Consider the following 24,628-nt stretch of genomic DNA (forward strand, 5'->3'; position numbering starts at 1 on the left):
AATCAGGGTTAGGCAAAACAGTAACCATAATATTTTCCAGAGTGTTAAGGAAATTTGGGATCCTCAGTTTCATTTGAGTGTATTAGTAATTCTTAGAAATGAAACTTTGTATGACAGTGCAGAAGTGAACATTCTTTTTTAATGAGATTTTTTAATCCTTTGATCTCATTGGTTTCTGTTCACATTTGGAAACCCCAAATATCTTTATAGCAGATGTTCAAGATGATACATTTAAAAAACTGAATAAATTAAAAGTTAAAGTTAGCAATAATTACAAGTACTCATAGAATCTACCCCTCAGTGTTTGTTTCCCATCATGTAGGAGCTATGCTAGCAGTTGTATTTGTTCTGAAGGTATTGGCTTGGTTTTTAGAATATATCAGATACATCTAAGCATGTGTCAGCTTCAGTGGGTTTCCAAGTGTGGCTAGCTAAGAAAATGTAGCATGTCAATAGGGCACATATGGACAACACAACAGGAGGTTTGCACCTAGTCTGATGTAGCCAATTTACTCTGAAAGGTGTTTTTGCTCCCCCTTTTTGTGGTTTTTCCATTCAGCATTTGCTATGAAAGGAAATCGCTAAACTTTTCGTTGAGAAAAGCTCACCTGACCCTTTCCTCTCACCTTCCCACTCCCAAGTAGTGCCCATTAATTGTCCTATTCAGCAATTCCCTGCCCTTTACTATGGAGAAAACATCTATTATCCAAGCAGTTTTCAGTGACCTTGGCCTCACCGTGGTTGTTCAGGAGGCCTCCAGAAGACAGATGACTCTGACTGCATGGTGTGAACTCGGGCACTGCAGCAAACACCCTCTCAACCACCACCGAGTCATTCGTCTTCTACCCAGCACCCATGGGTGACCTTGAATTTGCCAGAGAGCTTTTGGCTTTGGAAACAAAAGTGATGACTTCTTTTCTTTACTGCTCTCTATACCCTTTGGCAGACAATGATTTATCTGTCATATTAGTGTTTCCCTTTGTTCCCCAAGTAAACTCAGGGACAATAAGCAGAACCATGAAGCAAAATGATATAATCATATTATTTTTAAAAGCAAGTCTGCCATTCTCATTGCTCTGCAAAGATGATTCACAGCATCTCTTTATCAGTACTCGTGTATACTTGGTCTTTGTTTTTCCCTCCCTCATCCTGCAATAGAAGCATTTCCAGAGTTTCAAAATAGGCAATGAGGTCTCCTTCCAAGGCAGTTAGCTACTTCCCATACAGTTCTCATCAACATACACTCCAAGTAATGTGTTACCATAATTTTAAAGGGGCAGAATCTGTGCTGTACTATCTCAGCTTCTAGACACAAATAGCATAGCCATATTCCCTGATTTTTCATTTGTTTAATTTAAAAACAGAAAATGGATATTTGTTCTCACTTGGACAAATTGCAGCAGAACCTCAGATACACGGTCTCTTTGTGAGAGGAAATCTGACCTACAGATGGAAGTGTATTCAGCTCAGGGACTATCCCAGGGGTATCAGCCTGACGTTATGGCTGTCTGTACACACCCATCAGAGCTCCAGCACAATTCTAGAAGCCTGACTTAAAAAAAAATATATTTTTTTTGGCCATCTGCAAAGCTGACTTACACTGGCAGCTGTTGGCCCAGGCTAACTGCCCACACTTCTACTTAGTCCTCTAAGATGTGGTTTGGAGACAATGTGGAGGAAAGTGGGAAGAACTAAGAACGTTTGCTATCCTTGTATCAGTGTTCAATGGTCAGTCTCAGGCACAGTGACCCTGAACCAGCACAGGTTCCCATGCCTCTGCCAAGTGTCACCTCTTTTGACAGACCAACAGCAATTGCCTGTAGTAAAAAGAACAGGCTATATAACCAACAGCTGCTGACCTAACTTTTTGTGTGCGTGCACGTGTGACAAGCTTACAAATAACAACATCAGCAGATTTTTTTTTTAAATGTTCATAGGCCTCATTGATACTTTAGTATTTTGTTACACTGAACTTGGGCCTTGCAGCCTCCTCATTGGATATCATGTAGTAGACTGAACTAAAAAGAAAAATAAAGAATTAATGTATCCTGTAATATGCCAGGATGAGAATACAGATTTCTTATTGACTTTCCTGTGTTTTGAAAGATAAAGGGCAGAGGACAGTGTGTGGCCTCCATTGCACTGCTTGGTGTTTAACCATGGGCCACTCTGGCACCCTCCTTCTGGTGGTTCAGAAACGGTAACAGCAAAGCAGACACAGGAGCTTCCCAGCCCAAACCTGCTATTCCTGGCTGTGCAGAGCAGAATTTTATTGGGAAACTGTCCAGCTGTCCTCCACTTGGCCAAGTGCTCTCTGGTTCTGAAAAAAACATACTTTAACAAGCCAAATACTCAGACAACCACATCTCTGCATAAATTATATAAGGCTGTGTTGTTTTCAGAGTACAAACTGGGTCGTAACAAGTCTAAGCATAACATATAATAAGGCTCAATATTTTACCTTTAGCATTTTGTACAAGGACCTGCACTGATGAGTCAAGAGAAGCATCGTGTTCCCAAGGCTCTCTTTCTGCGAAAGGGTATTACAAGAAAGCAGCACTCAATTTTCTGTGTAAGACTCAGCTGCCCCTTCAAACGCTCAAGGCTGAAAGCTGTGGCAGCTTCCATCTCCTTATCTTCTAGTGCTTCCTGCTCCTTATCAGGTGCTTACAGACAGCAATAGGATGATAGGGAAGCTGCTGCTAATGCTGCATCAGAAAGCAAAAGGCAGCGCACGTGTATAAACACACAACTCAACCAAGCCAAGCTCCAGTTCCCCACCTGCTTTTACGAGGCCAACAAATCAAGAACCAGTTGAAATTACACTTGCCTAAACCTTCAGCATTTAAATTGCTCTCTTGCCAGAATACACACACAGGAAATTTGATTAACTCCCACTCCAAAAAGGGCAACACAGCCCTTCAATACCTTTGCACTTATTAATGAAAAGGATGGGCTGCAAAAATACCTCAAATAATATTCAACACCTAGATAGTGCTTCACTTGCTCTAATTTGTATAACATGCCTGTCAAAAAAGAGCTCATACATCACGTAGGAAGAAATAAAGGTTGACACAGTGTTCATTATATGAATACAATCTGCACGTGCAACATCAACCACATTGAACCTGTTGCCACTCAAAATCCCAAAGCAACATGCAGAGTCAACTGTATTTAAGCTCCAACTCTGAAAGGGAAATAAATAAAACAAAACACACATTGTGTGTATGGGACTTCACATAGATCTCATAGTCCTGGGTATCAATGGATTGCAGGAAAAAAAAAGAATCTTTTTCTCTTTTTTCCTGAAATCTGTAGTATAAAGACTATGTTGTGTGGGCTGTCAGCATACTACCAGATATAACTCAAGTCAGGCTTTTTCCTTACAGAATGACTTAGTCACTCTTCAGTCATTTAAATCAAGTTAATCGGGAACAGAAACGTCACACGTTCAAGCACTATGGATCGATAGATGCTGTCAGGACAACTTACAGATAGGAAGCAGTTACTGAACAGCCAACTACTCTTGTGTTGCAAAAAATGTAAATTTTTTAAACCCTCAGAAATGACTAATTAGGAAAAACAAGTGCAAAAAAATATATAAAAAGAAAAGAAAAAAGACCTATCTGCACAAAGAAAGGAGTGTGCAAAGAATAGTTTCATGCAGACAGTTCTTTATTGAGAACATGAGTTTTCCTGGTGAAGTGGAATCTAGACCAAGCTCTACCCCCACACAGCAGCGAGCCACCTATTCCCACTTCAGCTGAGTCATCAGAAGGCTTCAAAACTCTATAACCTCCCATCTAATCCACACATGAGTTAGAAGGAAAACATTATTAGAGTTTAGTTACAGCCTTCCATGGAGGACTGCTACCAAATCCACGAAGGCTTGACCTCCAGATTAGTTTTGCCTTAGTAGAGGAACACGTTATTCAAACTCTTCATCCTGTTAATGTCACATACGCTTCAGCAGCTCTCTTTCCACAGCGGCTCTGAGGTACTTCTTGCTCAGTTAATACATTTACTAACCTGTTCCTCCCCCCCAGACCTTTTCTTTATTTAAAGGAAGAATTCTCTAAGTGCCTTTGAGATGTCTTGTCCCTGTTCTCAGAGAAATGGGGACAAGAATAATGAAAAGTATTCTACTTTAGCCTTTTGTCTTGAGTGCAGATATTTGCTGTAGATGTAAATATTCTTGGCTAACTTGCATGAAAAAGATAAGCATGAATGTTCTCCGTATTGCAAAGTTTTGACTAGAAGTTTATCCTAATCCTTGCACATTTCCCAACCAAGCAATCCATCAATCGCTAGCATACTGCCGTGGTAGGCAGGAGGTGGCTGTGGACTGTTTTTCTAGCACACTGACAACCAACCTGACTATGTGCAAGGATTATTTGTGTTAACCATTATTCAGATTTTACTTCTAACATGCAAGAATCATGAATCATTAAACCTACCTAGGCAGATTTATGCATTTCTTGTGTCATGTAAACCAGCCTGGAGAGGCCCCCTTGAACTTCCTGCAGGAATGTGCTGTTTGGGTGACAGAACAGTTTGTAGGGATTGAACCTGAGTAATCTCTTTACCTTCAGATCAATGAAACTCCTGACAAAGTAACAGAGTTCAAGGGATCTGGAAAATATCCAAACCTGAGCCATAATCCTTCTTAATTGAGTGGAAAAAAAAAAGTTGGATATTGCTCCACATCCAATCTGATCCCATGTGATGACTGCCACGGCAGCCTCTGATGCCATTTTGATCTGAGGTATGTTCATCATCTGGTGGGTGCGGGGAAAATAGTCTTCTAGTGGCACTGCTTGCCTCAGGCAGTCTGCTGAACCAAGGCACCGTGTGTGTTACTGCTCCTCTGCAGGTACCTGGTTCCCAGTACTTCGGGTCTGCTTCAACCAGAGCCTCGGGTAAGTTCAGATGAAAACTCTCATGGCAAGTTGTCTTGCTACAGCTTGTTCAGACATTAAGAAATTGAGAGCAGAAGATAAAAGCAAATTGCCTCTCTGCCCCGGCAGTGATGATTTGGTGAGTCCCTATAGCTTACAGCTAGGTTTTGTTTGGCACTAACAAAAAGGAGAGGAGCTCTCTCAGAATTTTAAAAAAGCACTGATGTGGGTTCAGGAAACAGCCACTAAGATTAACTATGAGATCATCATAATAAAATTAGTTTACCTTAGGAAAAATTAAGCTTTAGATCTAGGACTTAAATCCTACAAATTCTTGGTACCCACATGGAAGCCTTTTGCTATAAATGTAGTTAAGAAATTAAATTTTTCCCAGAGGATCATAAAGCAACTATTAAAAATAATCAGTCACAGAGGGCATCTCATTAAGAATTAAGTTGACTTAGATTTCAATTAGTCTCATTCCTAAGTAACGGAACAATAGCCTTTCTGGGGCAGACAGGCAGATCTTTGACAGACAGGCAGTTTTCTTTGGTTTCCTTTTTCAGATCTTGAAGAACTTGACAAAAACATCCAACCTGAGAAGAACTGATCCAACTCGTAAAACATACCAGCACATTCTTAAAAAGGGGAAAAGAAGTTTGCAAGGCTGAGGTAGAGCTGGGCAATACAAATCAGCCAATATTTTCAGTAGAGGTTTTATACCAACCTGTATGAGAACGCGTATGACTAGCCTGGTACCCTGACACAGTCAGCCTGGGAAATGTAGGAAGAGAAGAAACCTCACGGCTCATCTGCAGCAACTTGCCAGCCTCCGTGGAGCTGCAGCTCAAGGGGCAGCCTAAGCTAACAATGATTCCTTGTATTCAACTGGTCTTGATTGTTTTTTCTTTATAAGCTTGTTCAACTATTTTTTGAAGCTACCTGAGTATTTTTCTGTCCACTGCATTCTGGCTGCATGCTGTAAGGTTTATTAAGTTCGACTTAAATTCAGAGCAGGACTTGCATCGTTGTGGAACAACTCCTGTATGAATTAGTTTGTAAAGTTGTTTTTCAGTTCTTCCTGAAATCTAGTGAAGATCTTCTCTCTGCTTGAAGATGATGCAGTGATATTTGTCATTGGTTTCAGATCCAAACCTGCCAGAGAAACTCCATAATGGGGTTGGGGAGGATGGGAAGATGAGGTCAAGTGAGCACTAATGAAGCAAAACAGTGGGTCAAAGGTAGACACAAATACACCTGAAGCTCAATTTAAACTGCCAGTCTCACTCAAGTCCCTTCCTGCCATTGATCATCTTTTTTAGTCCTTCCTACAGTCTTCCTGAGGAGGTCATGCCAATCCCAGCCAGTGACAAAGAACAGCTAAATTCCAGCCTCAAGCCTCCAATTCACTTCTGCTCCCCAGCCAGGAACAAAATTCAGAAACTGATTGTAATCTATTATTATTACTATTATTTTTATAATTACGGGACTCATTCAAGACATTTTTAGTGTCTTTTAGATGCAGATTACCATAATGAGACAGCAATTGCCTAAGCACCACCTGTAGCAAATTAATTGTCAGTTTACCTGGAGGGATTATTCTCAGAATAATCAGTGTACACTAGTTTTTTTGTAAGCAAGCTAAAAAGCAAATTCATCAAATACAAACAGTATTATCTAGTAAATTCACACTAATGCACATGATGCTTTCTTCAGCCTAAATTTCTACTTTTGCAATGCTTTAAGAGAAGGCAGGGATGTAACACAGTATTCAACATGCATTGCTTTTTCGCCTGTGCTTGACTCACAGATGATGTGAATGCATGTTAGCTTCCAGCTAGGAAACATGTTATTTCCTTTTAAACTATAAAGGTGCTTGCTCTTAATTCTACAGATCTTTCAACAACAAAGACTGCAACCACCGTGTTACCGATGAGTGGTGCAGCAGGAGAGGATGCTCTGTTGCAGTCAGATAAGGGCCAGGTGAATCAAAAACGAAGGTTACTAACCTAGAATTTTTAAGGAAGCCTGCTTAATGTCAGATATTGCAATTCACAAGCTTCTGTGATAACACCTTTGCAAGAGCTAGGTAATCCTTTAATTTATTAGAAAACATGCCTGCCTTTTGGATGAGATACAAAACCAGAGGCTATTAAAAAGACTATTCATTATAGGACTATTCACATTAGCAGCATTTCCTCTCCTAGTTTTGGTGACAATGGTCACAGTATTGACCCTAGGTTTGGTACAAGTTCGATGACTTCTATTAGCAAGAGTGTATTTCACATTAATATGAATCATGAACTCCTGCTAGTGAGCTAAAACAGAAAGTAGCTGGAACAAATAAATGGCTGTAAACAACTGCTTGACCAGAGATCCCAATCATCTCTGTGGCATTCTAGAGCAACAAGAGGAGCTTTGGCACATAGACAAAGCTTGATTTAGCAACAAGTCTTGCAGTTTTGGTGCCTAAAACTGTCTGATAAGGCAGTCCACATTCGGATTTCATGTTCTTAAAGGTCTGACTCAAGAACTCCCCTGGGTTGGGCATCTAATTATCAAATGATTTGAACAACTGGTTTAAAGAGTCGAGTCTTTCGTTTACACCTGACAAAGATTCCTGAAATATCTGATGGTTGCAGTTAGCATTGTCAATCTGTGTCTAGGATCCAAGTAGTGGGGTTAGCTAGCTTTTCCTATAGAGAATATGGTTAAATCACCTCTCTACCTTTGGCTCACTTGGTAAATTCTTTGCACGGAGTAGGTCTGTAAGTCTTCTTACTGCTCACCTTAGAAATCATATTGCTAGTCTTCTAACACATCGCTGCTGCAATCCACCTGCACTCACTTGCAGTGTTTGAGCTGAGCTGTTCCTATGTATTTCTGTTCTAGGATTAAGCATGCTTCTAAAATGTGCATTTGTAATGCATCAGATTGTCACAAACTGTCAGTGTAGCAGAACAGCACTGCAGGTTACTCTAATTGCTTATTTACGATCTTTTTGATGGCAGCATTTATAGCTATCTAATTTGCCAGGTAAGCCACTTCAGCAGCGTCAACTCTGAAGGAAGAGAACTGATGAGTGAAGTCTCAAGGCAAGATTCAGACACTGTGAGTAGAGAAAAAGCTGTAGAGCTACATCTGATACCCTGACCAGGTGTAATATGTAGGCAGTGTAAAGGGGGAGGATGGTACAGCCACCAAGGCAACGGAGAATAGTTAATGCCTTCACATCTTGGTCCAAGAACCTCACCACTTCCATGCCTTGATTTGTTCGTATACCTTCATGTATATGCACACACACTCCTAAATATATATTTTATCACATAGTTTAACCTTTTACAACTGCCCTGAGTGCCCTGGAAGGGAGAAAGCCTCACATACAAATGTCAATCTCTGCTCTCTAACAACTGCTGCTGCTGAAAAATGCAGACAGGTAGATAAACTGATTTTTGTAAGGAGGTCATACATTTGTGACCATACACTGTGACCCTGGTTAGCCTAGTCAATGTCACTTTGAAAACTTTGAATTATTTTGGAAAAGCTGGTATAGGACAAGAAAGCACTCTACAATCATAAACAATAAACATAATATTGTCATCCTAGTAGGTATCAACAGAAAACAGATGAAACCATTTACTGTTGGATATATTCAGTTCCGCCATGCAAGAGGAGACATGATACAGGGATCTAACACCATTGACCTGTTAAGGGAAGATCTTACATATCATTTAAGTACATGTTAGTGTCCAAAGGGCAAAGGAACAGAAAATTGGACTACTAATTTTAAGTACAAGACATGCATATGCTATGTGGAGCCTAAACCTGTGACACCAACTAGTTTTGAATTTAGTGGTTTTGCTTTTAAGAAACTAATAGTGACAAATGTGACAGTTTTCCACTGGATATTGTTGAAAGAGGAATAACAAATTACAAGCTAAAACAGATAGTGATTTTATTTGCTATTTGCTTCCAATACTCTTTCCCCATCTTTATGAAACAATAATAAAAGAGCTGGTTTTAATTCAGAAATCATGTTTTAAAAATATCCTGCTAAGATTTTTCCTTATACTTCTTTGCAAATCTTTAATTTTGAACTATACCAGTTTTTAAGTAAAAAAATTATTAGCAGAACTTATGTACATTGATACAAATTAAAATTAGCATTGCATTTACCTTCATGTTGAAGAGCATCCTATAAACAGCACAGTTTGAGACTGAAAAGCATTTATGCCTTCAGAATGAGAATTTCACTTGTCCAGGCTCACACTCCTTCAATGTACAGAGGAAACATTTACCTAAAGTAAACATCTCAAACATTCAAAGTCATCTCTGAATTTTAAAATAGTTATCAGGCCATGGGAAAGGACTTCCAAGGAAGGAGAACCAAATATCCGTAACATCAGAAGTAACCCACCCCTGCAGCCAAGCCCCACACCCCTTCATACCTGTAAATAACAGGCTGTATGCTAATTAGGATCTATGCATTCCTTGCTGACATTGTTTCAGCCTAAACAAGTTAATTTCTTCAGGGTGATTAGAGTGTAATTTCCTATTTAAAACATACAGAACACATGCATGCACATACAATATCAACATCCCATACAACCTACAACAGCAAACTTTACCTACAGCTCAGAGAACTGCACCAGACAAACGCTGTTTTAGGTGACTCGAGTCAGCAGCTGCAGGGCAGCTGAAAACACAGCCATGAATTTAAGAGTCATGATATTGAATTTGCAAGCCTCTCCCTTGATCCCTCGCGCAGACATACATTCAGTGTCAAAGAAATTCATCCCAAGTGCAATATAATTCATTGCATCCACTAAATATACATACTGAAAGCTGCCTTCTGGGAGACACTTCACTGATATGCGTGCTTCTTGTTTCTTCTGATCAAAAGTGTATTTTGCCATAAATCAGTTCTTTGTTTTACAGACTTAAGAAAATAATGTTTCTTTCCATTGAAGGCTACTTGTTTGAAAGATCAGGCGAGATTTCACCAGGTCATGAAGATGCCTTCCATTGCAACTCCATTTTTGCTCATGGAGTTTTTTCCTTGTATGCCAGCACATACTTACACAGATGCATTGATTTGTGAAGTGGTAAGTACCATTTGCCTATAATTAAAGACTGTCCACATTGATTAATGTGCATGAATATAGAACACACAAAATAGATCTCAGTGAGAAATGAAGAAAAATGCCTGACCTCTTGGCAGAGCAAACAACTCACTTCCCCCAATTTCTCTGATGACACACTGTTTGCTTGGAACATACCAGTAGCACACATTGTAATTAAATACAAGATATTGTAATCAACAAAATCATTAACAGCAGAGGCCATCTCCCACGCCTTGGGTTGTGACTGTTAAGTTTTCATTTACTAAATGAAGATGGTCTCACTGAGCCAGAGATCACATTTTGAGAGACATGCTCTGGGGCACTTGTATTATCAGTTAGCTTCTCTTGCCAAATACAGCTGAAATCAAGGTCAAAAAAGGAAACATCTCTTTCCCTCCTGGAGAACAACTTGACCTCTCCCACCTGTGAGTTTTGATCAGTCTGAGTGAGCTGACCTCTGGTCTTCAACAGTTTGTTTGAACAAGGCTGAAGAGCTAGGAAGTAATCATCTCCCCTTAAAAAGACTGCAACATCGAGGCAGAGAGAGGTGAAGCCACTTAAGAAGTTACCCCTCTGTGCTTCAGCATTCGTAGTGCAGGGATTGCACCAAAGTCCGTCTGTCAGTGGGCGGCACAGCCAGAAGCATGAAGCAGAACTCCAGCTTCCAGTTTTATCCTCTTGTCTCCACGCTTGCAGTAATACCTTAGACCATCAGCAGGCCTGTGCGAAGGAAGCAAAACAAGGTGCAGTGCTGCACACACTTCATCGAGATGTGAAGAGGAAGAGCTTAGCAGGATACACCAAACAAGACAGGAAAATGAATGATAAGGCAAGAAGGGGAATACCAACACTACCCTAAATATTTTTAAAGATGACTTGTGTTGAGAAAAATAAAACAGGCAAGAGATGCTATGCAGCATACCGATCACCTGGATAAGAAATGCACATTTGTCATTGACACAATTCTCCTGAAGTAACAAAGCTGCGAGCTGTGGGGCTGAGTGCCCACTGTCTGAAATCTTTCCTCCCTTTTGCGATCTTGGCAAAACTCACATAAGGCCTCTTCTTTCAGGTTTTCCTTAAAGGCTCTGTGCTACTTTGCTCATATCTACTGCACACAGACACTGGAATAACAGGTGTGAAGGCCTCTATCTCACCTATTAATTTCTTACCCTTAATGGTAGCACTAAATCAGCTACCTCTTGCAACTTTCAGGTTGAAAAATTTCTGAAGTTACACCAGGTTACAGCCTCAAACATACAGCAACCCCTGGGATTTAATGTTTTGTTTCCTTCCCCTACTCTGCAGAGAAGTCATGCATATGATGTACACCACTGCACAGAGATGTGTTTAACCTCAAGATCTTGAGTTACAGAGGTAAAGGCATACCTCTAACCATCAAGTGTATAACTGCCTCCTCATCACAAGCTTCTCTCCCCTCTGGCTTCCTTCTGTTTGAGTACCCTGTGGAGCAAGCTAAGGGGATGCATTTGCAGCTCCAGGTTCTTCTCTCACTAATATGTGCTCACATAACTACTGCCTCAGTGCAGCAGTTTGCAGAGCTGCTCCTGAGAAGACAAATGCCATCAAAAACACCGACACTCAGCAACATTGCTCTTCTGGAGCATAGAGTTACTTTGAGGAGAAACACGGCTCTTCAATTCTTTAAAGGGAACAGGGCAAGAACCTCAAAGTTGTAAGTACTTAGAAGATTTACAGTATTCCTCCTTAAGAAAACAGATGCAAACCCAAAGTATCACAAATACAGCCTGCTACTGACATCATTTTCTAAGGCAAGATAACCCGTCTGACTGACGGATCCACAGCCACATCCCTGGCTTTGATTCAGAAGGTTGTATTCTCAAGGGCAAGCCATTTGCTCAGCTGCTGTTAGGCTACAGCTGATAATTCAAGCACATTCAGAATGTAACATTTGCCGAGTTCACCTCTGTGCTTTTCATGACGCTGAGATACGAGGCTTTTCCATTCATCAGGTTTGTCAGCTTCTTTGGGCACGGGCAGAGGCTGGGAGACTTATCTCTGCTCTAAGTAGAGAAGCCGAGATCCACACTGCAGTGCACCCAGCCAATTTTCCTTTCTAGTTATCTGTGCAGAAAACATACCACCAGAAGCGCACTGCCGTGATGAGCTCCTACAGACCGCCTTACTTGAAAGCAGCCTGCCACCTTCTTTACACGAGATACCTGAAAACATATTATTCCCAGGCAAAAGATACACTACTGTGAGCATACACTTAGTCTGAGTAGGATGGTCCTTTTGTCTATTAAAAACAATAGAAGGTACCCAGCAACCAGAAATTGGCTGAGGGTTTGACTCACATAAGTAGCACAGTTCACTGCTGCCTGCAGAGACAAATGTTAAAATGATCAGACCTGAACAGCATCCGTGAAAGCCAGCTCATCCTCGGTGGAAACAGAAAAGCCCAAGTGATATAGATATATTTTTTCAAATGAGTGTTGTCAAGCAAATTTTTTACAAACCTATTTTTATTAGGTATGTTTGCCTATACTATTTCAGCATTTTATTCATATTAATATGAATACAGAGATAACCGTTAGCATATCTAAACAATTTATATTAGTGAATAAATATTAGACTGGCCTACATTTTTGATTGAGATGAATTAAAAACCGAGCATTTGAAGTATTGGTCTGGTTGATTTTGATTCTTAAAAGGAATTCTCAGATCCAAGAGACTGTTGACCATTAGCAGGAAACAAGAAGATCAGAGAAAAGCTGAGAAGTAATCTCTTTAGTCCCTTCTGTCCTTGATGAAATATAGATATGGCTTATCACAATGGGTGTCTGTAGGAAACTTACCTCCTTAAGAAACAGGACAATCTTTAAGCTAAAAAATCCACACTTTCAGGTAACCCCCAAGCAGATCTGTTCCTGTAAAGTGCACCATGACTTATGTCAGGGAACAGATTTGTTAACAACAACAACGACAAAAGTACATGTCTGGTAAGTGGAAAGGGAAGAAAATATTGGTTAAATATGAGAAGAAGCAAAGGGAGAACCTGAAAAGGCAGTAGCTGAAACCTTAGCACAGTATGTGAGAAAACAGTTTTTCATCATAATCCACAGAGCCTTAAGTCTGGTTGTTAATGTGTTTGATTAGATTTCTGATTACCTGAGTTAAGATGGGCTGTATTACTGCACATCCGATAAACTTATCAGGGAAGCCCACAGCAGGCATTTAATTAAACATCATTTTGTCTTAAACAACTGCAGAATTTGTGTAGACAGGATTCTCTACTGCATTACACAACTTCACACATGTATCTCCAGTGACATCAAGGGGAGTTGAACTGAACTCAGAGTAGTGGAAGGGAGGCTTAGATCCACTCATTTCATAATTTTGCACAATCACCCACCCCTTTGCCTATAGCTCATACCTTTAAAATTACTGAACTGATGAAAAAGGTCTTTGACGGCATTAGGTTCTCATTCAGTTCAGGATCTTAATGCTTATGTCATTTCTTTCAACAGAAATTTTGCCTGTGTGTGGCTGAACAACAACAAAAAAAGCAGGTAAAGTACCACCAACGAATGTCCTTGCACCTTCTCAACCAGAACTTGGTCAGTTGGCTCCTTGGTTGCCAGAGTCGATATAGTAGTGTGGCTGTCATTCCCCTCCCTATGTAACTTTAAAAAGTAGGAAGTGCGCACAACAAAGTGGGAAGAAAAAAAAAAAAAAGGCAGCAAAGTGCTACTTGGAACAAAGTGAGTAAGTAAAAGCACAAGCTCTGAGTTTCCTGATGTGTCCTTATCACCTTTTTTAGATACCAATAAACTGTGTTTTGTCAGGAGTAGCAAATAATGTATTTTAAACTTGTTTGCAAGCTTGCTGAGAATGGTATTTGAAGAATGAATCTGTTCAGCATAAGGAAATTACAGTGGGGAAATTAGTTACAACATACTTGTAAATTGCTGACATTTTACAAAAAAAAAAAAAAAAAGCCAAACAACAACAAACAGAAAAACATTTCAGACTTATTGGAATATTCTTAAGAAAAGAAAAAAAAAGGGGGGTGAGTTATCAAACTTGGGATCACTATGAAAGTCTAAAGAAAGCTGCAATTAGAGATTTAGTGATGCAACACCCATATTAGCAGCTGACATGTTCAAAGTATTAATTAAGCCATTCAAAGCTTTTTTTAAAAAGGTATAAACATAACCACTCCTGTTTTACAGACAGGAAAAAAGGATCAAAAACATTAATCATTGTCATTACCTAAATTTAAACTAGTATGCAGCTCCAAGTTTTATTTCCATTCCTTTGGCTCATGCTTACTAGATGAGCTCCATTAAATTTATTCTACATTCATGATCCCATTGTCTCAATTCTGTGTGGATACAAAAGTAAATACACCAGTATCTTACAACCAGAAATATAAGAACTATTTTTATTTACACTCACACACACAGAGGACCAGCAGGACAGGGGCATGGACGGAGAGCAGATGTCCTGGTTTCAGTTAGAACAGAGTTAATTTTCTTCCTAGTAGCTGGTAGAATGCTGTGTTCTGGCTTAGGATGAGAAGAGTGCTGATAACACCCCGATGTTTTAATTGCTGCATAGCAGTGCTTACACCAAGCCAAGGACATCTCAGCTTCTTGCTCTGTCCTGCCAACGGGCAGGCTGGGGGTGCAGCAAGAGCTGGGAGGGGACAGACCCAGGACAGGTGACCCAAACTAACCAAAGGGGTATTCCATACCATCTGGGGTCATGCTAAACAATATACAGGGGTGGCTAGCCGGGGGAGGGGGGTCGGGACTGCTCAGGGTTAGGCTGGGCATCGGTCAGCGGGTAGTGAGCAATTGCATTGTGCATCACTTGTTTGTACACATTATTATTAGTAGTACTATTATCATCATTGTATTATTATTATTATTATTACTATTACTATTATTATTATTATTTTCCTGTCTTATTAAACTGTCTTTATCTCAACTCACGGGCTTCACTTTCCATTTCTCTCCCCCGTCCCAGAGAGGAAGGGGGCAGAGTGAGCGAACGGCTGCGTGGTGTTTAGCTGCCGGCCGGGTTAAACCACAGCAGCAGGCAAGCTACCTAACTGTACAGCTAATACACAGAGCATGCTGTGGTATCTGAAGTGCAATAAAAAAGAGTAATATCAAAATATAATATAAAAGATTAAAAGCACATCAACAAGCAGGGAAGCCTGAAATCCATTTAACTAAATTCACAAGTTGGTCAAAAATACCTTCCTCATCTGTAAAAGGGACAGCTACACTCCTCTACTTCATCAGAGGGCCAAAAAGAGTGCAAAAGTAGAACAGTCATAGAAAACATATATGCAAGTAGAATACACTTAATATATTTTTCCTGAATTCAACAGTCAGTCACTTGTTTTTTTCTAAATCTAGTTGAAAGCACTCTCATTGTCCTGCCAGAAGTACATCAGATTTTCTCTTGACTTCCTTTCCAAACAGCATCAGGATGGAAGCTGTAAATTCCTATACACAAACTGAAACGCAACGAAAGCTTTCCTGAGAGTACGCTGAAGTCAATGAGTTTACACAGAGAAACCAGTCACAGCAGGGTAAAAAGTAAGATATGCAACTTCGTAACTTCATAACTCCTTTAATACATGCTAGGTATATTTCCTTTTATAACTTGGAGGAGCTGCCATAAAAAGAAGCAATTTACACAATCACGAAAGAAATAAAACAAGAATGAATGATGACACAGGTAAATCATATATTTAATTTGAAATTTAGTACTGGAACTGCCTGTACATATCTGAACCATCTAAGGGTGTGGAAAAGATTCTGTAAGACACATCACCCTGTGAGAGTGACTTTTTTTTTTTTTTAAGTACAATTTTTATTGCTCCTCTCTGTCATATGCCTAAGTAAGTCCCAAGTAATCAACACCGCTCCTAAGAACAATTACAGCTACTAGAAATTCTTCTAAAAAGCATTGTCTCACACACACACACACACACTAAATATATATATAAAAAAATCTGTACTCTAGCGCTGGTCCTGCTGCAGAACTGAGCAATCATGAAATTCAACACCAGGGAAAAAGGAAAGTTCTTATGCGGCCAAAAGGTTCTTACTATTATCATTCTTTATATACACGTACAAACTTTTTAATATATACACAGTGCAACTGTTCTAACCTAGAAGTTAAACTTTTTAAAGAGGAAAAACACTCTTTTAAATAAAACAAGGGACTTGAAGAAGGCCTTATTTCAACAATTTTGTATTCCAGTCTAGAAGCACTGACATTACAGATTTAGACACACAGCCTTAGACACACAGCCACTTACATTCAGCCTCCTAAACCCAGATGTATATCGATAAAGCTAAATTAAAATCTTACAGGCACAAACGGAAGGCTAAGTTCTATCCTGATTCCTGATTTAGTCATTGATAAAAGAATTATATTTGTCAACATGTGGCACATCTGGAAGAGTTAGAGCCATGGACCGGATGGGGAGTAAATCAGGACAGAATTAGACCTCTTGAGCACACGGCTGTATGGCAGCCAGATGTGCTCTTTGTCAACAAACATAATCCCTTTCGAGTCATTGACTCCATCACCAGCAGAAGTGGCATTATTAGCCAATGCTGTGTATGCAGTTTCACTAATGTACTCCCTTGGTCTCAGGGATAAACATGTGCATAATCCTGCGCTGCACGACTCCCACACACTAAACAGGAGTCATGCAGATTGGTCAGACCACCCAAGCTGAAGGTCAAACAGTGCAACTTGTAAAATGTCCAGACTGCAAATCCCCTACCCGTACTGGTAAGCAGTCTCCTTACTTCCAGTTCACTGAGTCAGTAGGTAACTACTTGCCAGAGGATTCATGGCAGGGCTTCAGAATAGCAGAGATACCTTCATCTTAAGAAACGTGAAGGGAATAGTTGAGACAGTAGTGCTTGCCATAGGCTATATGACAGGAAAACGGAGCAAAATAGACAGAGAAGTCATAACTATAAATATCACAGTAATCTCACAGAACTGTCTCTGATGGATACCCCTGTCTCCAGGCTGCAGAAGATACTTGCAGAGCTTGTGTCACCTTCCATGTTCTGCGATTAGAGCAGCCATGATTCTTCTTTGGAAGACGATGACAGATCAGATGACCTTGCAAGCTCTTTTCTAGTACATGGCTTGATATATGCTGCTTCTAATTTTCAATGGCTACATAATGCATAGGAAAAGAGCACCGAAGTTCCTCTACTCAACATGAATGAAAAGTAGAAAGCTGAAATCATAAATGAAGTTCAGAGTCCTCTACTGATAACCAAGCCAATCAATCAGCATTACATTTAAGCTATTGATGCCATCAGGACTATTCCTGGAGAAGAGTACCACCTCAGCCTGTCTAAAGACGACAAAGTGTGACTCATGACCAAGTTATACAAGTATCACTTGCATTCCAAAACCAAAATATTACAATGCAAAAAACTAATGAAGAAGCATGAGTTTAAAGCTTCTTGACTGGCCCTGCTACTTCTGTGGATGCATAGACTGAGACTGCCTTGCTAACTGATAAAGAACAAATAAATAAATAAAATCATAAATAAGTGAATTAATGCTACCTGGAAATGACTTTTATGATACACTAACAAATATTTTTAAAGGTGTATTATGCTAACGTTAGTGACAAACATTGTGTGATGGACCAGCAAAACAAAACAAAACTTAGTGTGTTCAGCTGTCTGGCTTTGGAGATGGGAGATGTCTAAGTCTATGACATGACAATTACTCTTACACACATGAAGATGGCCTAGGTCCCACCAGAGATTACATAATGCCTTAGCTCATAAAAGGTCACCCCAGTATAACAGCCATCGGGTAAAGGTGAATTATTCTCAAGCAGGTGAATTACACTGATATTACACTGATATAAAGGAATTTAATGGAAGTGTTTAACTTCAACAATGCTCTCAACTGATAAAGAACAACAGAAGAGCAAGCCTTACTGTTATATGCCATTTGAGATTTCCTTATACATCAAACTTTTTAAGTTCAATTCTAAACAAAGAATTTTTACCATTTCTCTTGATGAGAGAAGTGTTCTTATCCTATGCGTGAAAGTGTGTCATATTCATTAAGAAATGCTACAAAACTTCCTAAAGCATGCCTTATAATGGAGCTACACACCTGACTCCTAAGTTGAGTCTATAACGCATTATTAATGTAATATAATGTATTATTTCTGCACACTTTTCAGAAACAGTTGAACAGTTTAACTGGTTTACAGACAGCTAATTAGGGAGACAAACACACTGGGGTCTGGCCTACTCTGGATACACAGAGTGTCTTCTACTTTTAAAGACATTTGTGGAGTTTCACAAGAACAGTGAAATATTACTGCCTGGTTTAGAACAAATTAGAAAGCTGCCAACCAACACAAGCAGCAATGATTTATGCTGCTTTCCCACTGCAAGTTATTATTTTAATAGCTGGTATGAATTTTTCAGGACTATCTTTAAATTCTATAGGTTAAATACAGGTGTTTCACATGCAGACAACAAAGATCTACCCTGCTTTACATCTTCACTGGCCTATTGAGCTTTAGAACATTTTTTATTAGACAAACGACAACATCACTCTGCCATACATAAAAGAAATGCAAAGGGATTATTAGTCAGGGAAATCTTTAGCAACCCGATACTTTCCTCGCTGCAGCTGTTTTCAGAATGGAAGTGATCATTACTCAGACTTGCCAGAATTCCTGAAGGGGCAGAAAGTCACTCACAGTTCAGCATTTTCTGCCTAGAGACTGCTGGAGTCATGATACACATGGAAAAATCAGCGTATTACAAAGGTTACATAGGAGAAGAATTCTCAGCTGGACAAATAGGTAATTTTCATGGCACTTCCTTCCATATTACATAAGTGTTCCTAAAGTAACAGAAATTTTATGTGTTTTTTTTTTTTTTTTTTTTTTTTTTTTTTTTTGTGCTGCCTGAACAGTGACTGTGTATTAACTTTAATATTGCATTTTATTGCAGAAAAATAAAATTAGTGCCTGTTGATAATGACAATAGCTATCTGGCAACAAAAAATCCCTTCCAGGGCTGTGTAAATGGAAATAAGGATCATGCAATAGATGGGTATGTCTTTCCCTACAGAATTAGATCAGATGATTGGTATGAGAAACAGCAGCACAGCAAGATAAAACGTATGCATAAAGAAATCACACTGGAGATCTGGAGTAACTTTTAACACCGTGCTCACTTTTGCTTCTTCCTACTACTTATCATGGAAAGGTGGAAAGGTTGGGAAATACTAGAAAAATATCAGCCCTATTTAGAATACTTCCTCCATGCACAACAGGAGCACTACTGGCCATCACGAAAGGCACATATGACCTTCAGCCTTTAGCCTCATTTAAAGCTGTCTAATTGATACTGAAAGATTTTTTTTGGCACGCTCTAGGACTGAGACTAGTACTTACTGTACTGTTTGAGTTATATTAGGGCTAGCAGCAGTCTTGTGTGAAAAAAACAAAACCCACAAAAACTTCACTGCACTAGGAATAACAGTGTTGTTGGCTTCATATGCTGCCTGCAATATCAGGTATTTAAAGAGAATCTTGAGTCTGAGAATTTTATACATAATTGGATTTCAAGCAACAAAATTAGAGAGAAAAAAAAAGTAACAGTTATTAGCCTCAGCTTATTTCTTCCTAATTTGCATCTAAACGCATCGAGCAACAGAGCTGTTTATTTTAAAAAAAGCCTGTGTTATTTCATTGAATAAGATTACTAAAAGAAAATTAAAACCCCCTTGGGTTAGATGAATTTGGCCTGAAGCTATCACAAACGAGCCTTACCCATGAACCCGTGATTCAGGGACACAACATTTGCGATCACTAGCGGTGAGCTCAGCTTCCTCCATCTACAGCTCCCAGAGGCCTGCTCCTTGAAGCCAGGCCTACACACAGGCAGGGCAAAGCTGAGGGAATTTGTTTGCCTTGTGCTTCTTACCAGAGTGCAGCTTTAATATCCAAATGTTTGCAAACTCCTGGCTAATAACAACGGACCTTGTATCTTCTCCATTCCCTGACAGCCACTGTGTTTTATTGGGGTTATCCAAGCAGGATTACCTGGAGTTTATCAGCACAAAGCCACCTACACAACATTAATAAACAAAAGCCACAGATATTACTAGCATCATCTTGTACTAATTGCAATTTTTCCAACTAAGGATTCGCATTTGCTTGCACTAAAAGCTGACTAACCTGCTGAAACAAGCCAATCCCACTATTCCAGCCTATGTTGCCCCACCTCTAACAGGACATGAGAAGATAACGCAATTCTCCCCTTCAAATAACTTTCTGAAAGCAACAAAAACACTCATTTTATGGATTAAGGGGAAAAGGAATGGCGTCAGCTGAGGGCGCTGCCTATTCCTCCCCTTCCCGCCACTTCTCCTCAGACAACCAGGCCGGGCCCCAACGCGACGCCAGGGGGCGCCATTTTGTCTTCCCTCCTCACCCCTTCCACAGCCCCTGAAGCACCGCGCCGCCATCTTCTTTTCCCTCCTCACGCCTCTCCTTAGCCCCATCCCGGCTCTGCCGCCTCATAACTAAGGTGGTGCCACCGGGAAGGACTCCTTGCTCGTGCCTGCCCCGAAGATGAGTTTGTGGTGACTTACTGTTAAATTATCTCACGGTAATCCTGGGTGCTGCAAGTTACGGTGCCCTCCTGCAGGGAGGGTCAGGCTTGATGCCATCGCTCAAGTGGCTTGTGAGGGAGACCAGGCTGTGGGAGCATCATGTGCTTGCGGCCTGAGGGCTTTCAGCGCCACAAATTGTACTATCATATTTTATCTTGTTTCTTCTGACAGAAAACTTTCTGGGCCATGCAGCGTGCTCGCAGCTGTGACAAGTGCCGCTGGCTGCTGACCTGTGTCAGCCTCGGAGCTCTCCTCCAGCTCTGATGAGGTACGTGGTGAGGGCTGGGGCCTGGGGACCAGCTTTACCTCAGAGATGGCGCCTACAGGTTCTTATTTTCCAGCCTCTTCACTGACTTTTTGCCCCCCCTTTAAAAGGACTTCCCTGTGATCTGTTGTGTAAGAAGGATTTCAACCTGAGGTAAATGAGAATGGATGTTTAAAATGCCCATGGAAAAATTCACCTTTGCCAGGAGCGTGGTATGTTAAATACATAAATAAAAATATATTGATAAATAAATCCCAAATGCAGCAGTTTCTTTGCCACGCAGTATGAGTTACTGGAGCTGTATTTTGCAGCATGTTGTTACATTCCTCTTAAGACCCTCTTTACCTTTATTTCTGTGCCAATCTGACAGGTCTTCTGTGCTTTATTAAGCTTTCCTGGTTGGAATTGATTTTTTTTTTCTTTAAAAATCTTTTCCCTGATCAAGGATTTTTCTGCATTAATGAAGCAGTAAGTTCTTGTGTCTATAAATGGAACAGTGTGTGCGACACAGCAAGTGAATGGGGAGCAATAGAGAAACATCTAAGAAAAATACCTCTTCTACTAGCAAAAGCATGGAAGTGAGAAATGTTTTGAAAAATCATCTGGGTATGGGCAGTACCTCACTAGACATAGGTTACTGTAATACTTGTTCTATGACTTTTGTGTTGTAATTCAACACACAGTGAAGCAGTATAGCTTTCTTGCAATTATTAAGTTAGAACAATGTGATACTTAAAAGCATTTTTAATTTTCTATGACTTTTTAATCCTGCTTATTTTTTTTTCTGTTGGCAGCCCTATAAATGTTACTAGCAGTGTGGTGTTGCTGATCGTGTTAATTGCTCTATAGAACTTCTGTTAATGTAGTGAGCTTAGTTTTGCTGTTACACAGATATACATTCCCCTTTTCTGGCTTCCCACCAACACATGGTGAAAGCTTGCTGAATAAGAATATTTGGCTGCCCAAGTTTAACTTACTGGCAGTATTGTAAAGATATAATTCATGCTGGTATGGTGAGACATTTGACTTTAATCCTTCAAAGAGACATTAAAAAAAAACCCAAACCCCCAAAAATAAACAAACCCCTTGTGCTAGATAGTTACAGTCGGAAAATCCTGAAGCCATCCCGGAGGATCCCTAGTTCAGAGAGATGGCAGTACAGGACAATTAGATACGAATTTGGTGGTTAGATGAAAGGAAGTGAGAACTCCTAAACCCTCATGGGAGCAATACTAGCTGATCTACCATGAAATGCAAGTGATTAAAATGAGCAAAATGTAAGTTTGTATTAATTTTGCCTTCCTCGTTCTTTTTTTCTGGAGGCAAAAAGATAACATTGTGCACTTGAGTAATTTATTTATTTAGTTTTTAAATTGAAGATTTATATATGGTTCTAACTAGTCTATAGTAGTGAGCTTACTCACAAGGTGCCATTAGATTTTTTTCCTTAAGGCATTTATTTGTGAAAGCAATTATCATTTATGGCAAAAAAATGTGTCTGGGAGAGTGAGTGTATTTGCTGGTAAAGCAAACATATGGAATGCCTGGGAAGGTGGCAGTCTGAGCAGGAGGTCATCTCCTAACTTAATAAAACTTTCCAAGGGTCTGGTTCAGGTAAGGAGGACACCATGGTCAGAATGGTGGTTTTCCCAGAGTGAAGCTAATGCGTTATGTTTTTAAATATGCTTATCCTGGGGGAAAAAACAAACAAACCAACAAAAAAAATACAACAACAGCAAAAAACAGCTACATCACTTGCGTGTTAATAGGGGAGAATGATATTCAGAACTAACAGTGTGCTGCCCAGGCAGTAATGCCTGTTGCCTAAAGCTGGGGTGGATTTTGCATAATGTGGTAGCTTTTGCAATGCTGCAGCCAGGTGAAAGCCTTCTGATCACCATACACTTGAAAGAAGTCAGCTTCTAATTTTTCTACTGAATGAAGTGTTGGAAACTTTAAGTACTCATTCTGATGCACAATGGAAACAAATATGAGACTTAAGTGCAAACATTCTATGGGAACACCATAACAAGAGGACTGCTGTTTTTCAAACAGCAGAGTTCTTGGTAATTGTTTCTCTTTAGAGACTTGTTAGTAAAGCACAAGCACCTTTGTAGGCCTGTCCACAGCTGTGGGAGATGTGGCACAGCTGTGTTGCACTGTTACTAAGGCTAGGATGCTGTACCACTGTAGGTCTCTCTGTGCAGCCCAGTGTGCCAAAGTTAACATAAATGTTTAGCCTAAAAGTTGTAATCTCATTGTTCTCAAGTTTTTCCTCGTTCTTCCTCTCACTCCTCCATCCTTCTGTGTCCTGCTAAGGATACGTGTTTCTGTCTGAAGGAATCCTGCTGGTTTTGGCTCTTCACAGAGATAAGCCTAGCAAACTTGGGCAGGCAGTTGTCTGCAGTGTGGTACCTGCAAGTTGGGCTCTCTCTAGCTGAGGAAACTTGTGACCTGTGTCCTGTTTCCTCTTTAGCTGAGAGGCTCAGCTAAAGCTTTCTTGGTGGAAACTGCGTGTTTGAGCAAGCCTGTGAATGATCTGCTTGCGCGGTAGGAAGCATCAGCTGAGGCATTGGATGAAGGACAGAGAAAGTGCTGATTGGTGCCGAGAGCCTATCTAGTTTCCTTGACTCCTGGGATGTTAGTTGGGTAGAATGGGGTCAAAATAGATTGTTAAGTTTATATTTTAAAACCAGCAGAAATGTCCAGGAAGGTAGACATTGAGGCAACAATACGATGGATGGAGAGCAGCATGATTCATTTGTTGCACAAATTAGTGCGTAAAGTAATTACAGTTATATGACTCTACAGGCTCAGTGTAGCTGCTGGGAAGTGCCCACTGATTTTAAACTGGTTTTGGGTGATGCTTCTACAGAGCAGAACTGAGACTACTTCTGATGAAGTCAGGCATTTTTTAAAGTAATAAGCATGCACAAAATCTTTTCCTTGGGGGTTCTCCAGGAGGCAGTAGGAATACAGATGGAACCTTAAAAGCAAGGGTATGGGAAGGCCAGATCAAGTAATGTGGGAGAATTGTATATGAGATCTTGAATACATATGTAATTATTGAAACGATTGTATACTTGCAAGAATGGGGGTAATGTTTGTAAATTTGTGTTTGTATGGTAGCTAGCACATTGGTCTGTATGCAAAACCTTATATATGATTAATGACAAATAGTAAACTTGCTAGAATAAAATAGCATCCTTCAGGGTGTGAATGACCAAGGCATCTTTGAAGATGTGTAGGATTTTTATCATTTCCCTCCCTAGTGACTGGGAGCAATGGAAATACTTTCGTGAACGTGCTGGTTATAAGAAATCTTCTCTTTCTATCCCTGGGTGACTAAGTAGTTCTTCTAGGTAAGACTTTTCTTAATGCCATCGTAATTGTAGCATGGCTTATCCTGCTGCTTTGCTGCTGCTGCTTTTCTGCATTCTCTTCCTGCTCTAATTTTATGTGATAATGTTTACTGGGATTTGGGTGGCCAATTGTTTGGAAATGGATGACTCAGAATGGTGTAACTGTCACCAGCTACGTTAATATTTACAGAGCAATTAGCAGAATATTATGGTGTCCCGTCCCTCCTCTGTTCCCCCACCCCGTGTAAACACGGAAGCAACGTGACAGCTGTTATTTATGTGTAG

At 40.1% G+C, this 24,628-nt stretch overlaps 1 long non-coding RNA gene across 8 annotated transcripts in view; it reads left to right on the forward strand.

The window, feature by feature from the left end:
• The first annotated feature begins 20,366 nt into the window (after positions 1-20,366).
• Positions 20,367-24,628, forward strand: part of LOC106016502 (uncharacterized) — a 120,321-nt gene continuing 116,059 nt past the window's right edge. For 4 of the 8 annotated variants that reach the window (XR_011804226.1, XR_011804228.1, XR_011804229.1 and 1 more), the window contains exons 1-2: positions 20,379-20,712; positions 20,888-20,984. This is a non-coding gene — a long non-coding RNA (uncharacterized lncRNA). Of the gene's footprint in view, positions 20,713-20,887; positions 20,985-24,628 lie in introns of all 8 variants that reach the window. The other 4 variants (XR_002401230.4, XR_011804230.1, XR_011804232.1 and 1 more) reach the window with 4 other exon arrangements.

This window comes from Anas platyrhynchos, chromosome 20 (assembly GCF_047663525.1).
Source record: "Anas platyrhynchos isolate ZD024472 breed Pekin duck chromosome 20, IASCAAS_PekinDuck_T2T, whole genome shotgun sequence".
NCBI lineage: Eukaryota > Metazoa > Chordata > Aves > Anseriformes > Anatidae > Anas > Anas platyrhynchos.